Source organism: Tasmannia lanceolata, unplaced genomic scaffold (assembly GCF_043159265.1).
Source record: "Tasmannia lanceolata isolate RefF3 unplaced genomic scaffold, GAP_Taslan_0.1 ptg000018l, whole genome shotgun sequence".
Taxonomy (NCBI): Eukaryota; Viridiplantae; Streptophyta; class Magnoliopsida; order Canellales; family Winteraceae; genus Tasmannia; species Tasmannia lanceolata.
This window is the reverse complement of record NW_027518695.1, coordinates 26,866,375-26,871,874: the sequence shown is the minus strand read 5'-3', so window position 1 is coordinate 26,871,874 and position 5,500 is coordinate 26,866,375.

The window sequence follows — 5,500 nt, the reverse complement described above, 5'->3', positions numbered from 1 at the left end:
TTTAGTTTTATCAATATGCATGCACGAGAGTGAGCTGTAGTGGTGAGGGGTAGAAAAAGTTTATTGATGAAGGTTTGATCATTTATATATAAGTGTCATTAATATGTATGTGTGAAAAAGGAAAATGGGGGTTTTGAAAAGATAAAAATATTCTGGATTTTGGAACAGCAGTGAGCGGCTGTATGTGTATTTGAATGTGCTGAAATCTATAATTTTTTGTGTGAGCAAAGAAGTGTGTACACAACTGTACAAAGTTAATCCTCATTTTCATCTAGTGTTGAAAAGAGAAAAGGTTTCAAATGGCTACACCTGCTGGTTAGGATTGATTGCTTATATGGAAACATATAAAAGGAGTTTATGGTTTTATCTAACTGTACCTTTAAATTGTGCATGTAAAGGAGGTCATGGGTTGCATTATTTTGTGTTGTTGTTCATACTGTTGAAGTTTATTCTTTCTTTTGATTTGCAAGAGCTTGCATGGAGAGTTATAGGGGATTTTTAACAGCCCTTTATAAATTAAGGCTAAGACAGTGCAATTGTTGGGACAGGGTTATGATATTTTCATTTCCTTAAGATGATTATGAAAGGTTTGATGAATATTATTCGATTTTTGTATTACTGGTATTCTCTTCCGTCCCTTTCCTTAAGTAGGATTTTCCTACCCCTTTAGGTACCTTTTGAACTTTAGGTCCCTTATTCATTGCAGGGCGATGAAGGCGTTAGCCCAAGCCCATCTTATAGGGGACTTACCTAGTCTTAATAGTAATCCCCTCTCCCATTTAGTGGACTTTTTCAATTTTTTAGACGCCCGTAGACACTAGTGGCCTTCTCATTGCAAGGGCGATGAAGGAGATATCCCAAGCCCATCTTTTATGGAGACCTACTTGGTCCATGTATTGTCCCTCTTTCTTTTGTCTTTTAATAAGACAGCCTCAAGTCATTAGATATTTCCATTCATCGCAAGCGGCGATGAAGGCGTTAGCCCAAGCCCATCTTTAGGGGACTCACTTAGTCCAAGTAGCACTCCCCTCTTTAACTTAGAAGACTTTCCCAGTCTTTTAGGTCTGTATCCCTTAAGACTTTAGGTTTTCCTATATCATTGCAAGGGCAATGGAAGAGACATCTTGAGCCCACCCTTTAAGGAGACAAGCTATGTCTCAGCAAATAATCAAAACCCTTTAGGGAGACAAGCTATGTCTTAATAGAGAGTCATGTTCTTTAAGAGACATGCTTTGTCTCATTAGTGAGTCGCATGTAGGAGGCTTGCTTAGCCTCATCATTAGAAACTCCCTTCTTAGTTGAAGACCAACTTGGTCTGATAGTTATCCTAATCCTTTCATCATTGCAGGGGCAATGATAAGGATACTTGGAGCCCACCTCTGTGTCTAAGAGACTTGTATAGTCTCACTAGCACCCTTATTTATCTCATTTTCTTTTAGGAGACATGCCTTGTCTCATTAGCATCTCTCTTAGAGTCACTAATCTAGGAGTCAGTCATTTAGCATAGGAGTCAGTCCTTCAGTTCAGGAGTCTGTCCTATCATCATAAGGGTTAGGATTCTATCCATCCTCTCAGCAAATCATGTGATTTTTGTCCGCTCCTGCAAGGTATAGGATGCTGTCCTACCCTTGCAGAGTTGTTATTCTGTTCATTCCCCCGCAAAGCATAGGATGTTGTCCAACCTTTGCGGGATATCAAGAGTCTGTCTTACCCTTATGATGATATGAGTCCGTCTTCTTGAGTCAAAAAGAACAAAAACACTTGAAAACATCTGAAAAACCAAAAATCTCAAAAGTCTTCAGTCATTAGGAGTAGTTAGGAAAGTCTGTTTCCGAACTACGTTGGCTTGATCCTCTTCCACGAGGTACGTAGTGCAGCTTGGGATTTACGTCCCAAGTCCAGCCAAACCTTTAAAAAATAAACATTTCAAATCTTCCAAAAATACAAAAATTCTTTAAAACCTTTTTTTCAAAAAAAAATCTTCCCCTAGAGTTAGGAGTCTGTCTTAGCTGTTTGGGGTGTTTTAGAGTTAGGAGTCTGTCCTGATTTGTATTGATATGGTGTGTCCTGTCGTGTGAGTGTCCCTGGAGTTAGGAGGCCTCGAGTTGATCGGTTAAACATTTAGTCGAACCGGTGGCTAGACTAGGAAGCATATAGTCAGCCCATGGTTTTCATTAGAATGCACAGCCTAGTTACACATAGGATGTAGGGCCCACCTGCATTAGTTTAAGGCTAATCAACTTGCATTAGTTAGGGCATATAGAGAGTCCTCAAAATTACAATTCACTTGAACTTAAATAATCGTACAAAAAGCTTTAAAAATCAGTCGAGTCTAGTGGATCAAGTCTAGGATAGCGGTTCTAGATGGTTAGGCATCGTAGTTTAGAATAGGTCATCGAACTATGTTGACTCCAATTCTTCCCGAGGCCGGGATACATAGTGCAGCCAGGGTGGATGGCCATTCTGGTCCGAGTCAAGTCCTGCATTAGAGTTTTAGGATTTGTCTTGTCCAGTCATGTGCAGAATTGATTTGTGTTGTGTGTTTTGCTGTGTTTTTTTACTTTCATGTATAGATCCTATACCTTTAGCTGTAGTATGCATGTGTTTGCATACCAGAACTCAGACACCAATTAGGTATGACACTCATAACTTAGATATTCTTAGGCGACACTTCTTTCATTTATTTTGTGTGTGTTTATTATTCATCTCTGAGACATGCATGATTAGGTAGACGTCTTCTCGGAGATATATGTTCCCATTTCATATGACTTTCGCTAAAAACTCTTAAAAATCAATAACAAATGGCATAAGAGACCAGATGCTTGCACTTGGGCGGACCAGGTGCTCTTCGGACCTTCCAAATTCTTAACCAGGTATGAATCTTCTTTTTATATCTCTGGTTATCCGTTGCAACAGAGCATAGTATGGGATCCTTGGCCCACTTCCTTGGATGACGACTCTTCTTTGTTTAAGGTACGCCTTGAATCTGGGCTAGTCCCCGAATCGAGAGGTATCTCACCTTATATCCCCACTCATGCTGTGAGAGGCACATTCTTTCGAGAGTTCCTTGGTAGAGCTCTCCATTCACGTGGATGATCCTGAGACTGACTCGTGGGGGCTCGTCCCCTGCCTCTCTCGGATCGGGGTCCACATCGGGGTAATCGTTTAGAGTCTTAGGATTTGTTGTGTTGTTATTGTATGTTTTATTGTGTTTTCTTATTTTCTTGTACTGATCCTATACCTTTAGCTGTAGCTTGCATGTGTATGTCCACCAGAACTTAGACACCAGTTAGGCATGTCACTCATAACATATTTGAGATTAGGTGACACATCTTTTACTTTATTTTGTGTATGCTTATTACTTTATCCTCAGGAAATGCATGCTTAGGTAGACGACTCCTGAGGATTGTTCCCATTTTACATGATTTTTACCCAAACTTCTTTGGAGTTAATAATAAATGGCATAAGAGACCAAGTGCTTGCACTCGGACGAATTGGGGGTGCTCTCAAACCTTCTCCATTCGTAACCAGGCACGAACCCATATATATTTCTGGTTATCCATTGCACAGAGGATTTGATTTTGGGGTTCCATGGCATATCCATGGATGGCGACTCTGAGTTATTTTTAGGTACATCTCGGTTTCGAGCCTTGGCTCCCGATCAGGATGTATCTCTTTCTTTTAATATCGCCACTTGTGCTATGCTATGAGGGTGGCATCCGTTTCGAGAGTTCCTTGGCAGAGCTCTCACTCACGTGGATGATCCAGAGGGTGTTAGGGACTCGTTCTCTCGCCGTCCTCGGATCGGGGTCCACAGCCTGTGGTACCTAGATCCCGCGAGAGGGGTGGGGCGCGAGCTGCCGCGCCTCTCTCTTGGTCTCTCGTATCCACGCGATTGGCGTGTGCATTTTAATGTTGATTTGAATTAATCTTTCCTGTGAACTTGGGATCACTAAGGCAATCCGAATTCCACACGAAAGAGACTGACAGAGTCGCCACCTAGATGTGGGATCTAGGACCCATAATTAACCAGAAATCTAGACTCGCTACCTAGTTACGAGAATGGAAGGTATGGAGAGTTATCCACCACATGCACCATTCCTGCCCGATAATCGGTCTTCGATTCCAAAAGCTAACTCTTTTAAATTTATTTTAAATGGCTCATTCATCAACTCTATGTTAATGTGCGAACTAAGTGACATGCATCCTATGATCTAATTTCAATGTGAATCCTAGATGTGTATCTTGATTTATTAATTTGTCTGGATTCATTCTAAGTGAAAGTTCTCCTAGAATTCTAATTTCATGGAAAGCCCTAAATGATTTGATTAAGCATTTACAAGAAAATTAATATCCAAAACACCACAATTTGTTGTGGTGCCGACTCGCGGGTGGTATGCCATCAGACATCCAAGCTGCCTACGTACCCAAGCCTCACTGGGATCAGAGTCGACGTAGTTCGGTGCACCTAAGCTAAGCTACTTATGCCTAACTCAACTAAGACACCGACTTAGACGGGATTGACTGTTTCAACAGTTTTAGGAGAAGTTATTTAATTCAAGTTGAGGATTTTATTATCTTAGGATTTCATCTAAGATGCTATATGATTCTCATCTAAATGCAAGTTGTCCCTTAGACTAATGCAGGTTTGCCTACATCCTAGTTTACTAGGCTTGTCCTAGGGAAAGAGTGGGTGACTAGTGTAACTAGACCTATGGCACGGTTGCTATACATAGCAAGCGTCTGTGATGAGGCTGGACTCCTGACTCTAGGACTCCCTAAAACTTAGGACACGACACAACACTAGTGTTCCTAAATTGGGCTCTAAGGGTTCCTAAAGGAATTTTGAATCCACCGGCTCTTGGGAATCTCGAATTCTTTTGGGTTTGTGGAAACTTTTAGAGTTTTCTTGAAGCTTTTATTATCTGAAGGTATTTAGTGTGTTTGGTAGCTTTTAAAGTTGTTTATTTAGAAGGTTTTAGTTTCACTTGAAATTTTTAGTGGTCTTTTGGTTAATGGCTTTTAACGGATTTTTATCAGTGGATTTTAAATGGGTGAATTTTAGTTTTGTTAATTTTAGGTTGGATGTACTTTAGATTAATGTCTTTCGATTTTGGTTTGGAAAATGACGTTAACACAACCAAGTTTTGACAATTGCAAAAATTCGACAAACCATTGACCATTAAAAGATCTAACAAATGCAGCCCACTAAAACTGTCGTAACTCTTTAACCGCTTGGCCAAATTCAACGTACGAACATGCGTTGGAAAGATCTTTTATAGGGCTACAACTTTGTAGTTCTCCATTGTTTGTAAATCTGTGATTTAGAGGTTCGAATTTGTGTTGCAAACAAAAGGACAGCAACATTAAACTGGAAATGGGGTCTGTTGTTATCAAATTGGAGTGGGGCTGTTGTTATCAATTGAAAGATGGAGGTTTTGTAAGCCAAATTAAATGGGATTCAATGATTCATGTGAAATTCAAGTTTTCTTTTATTTAT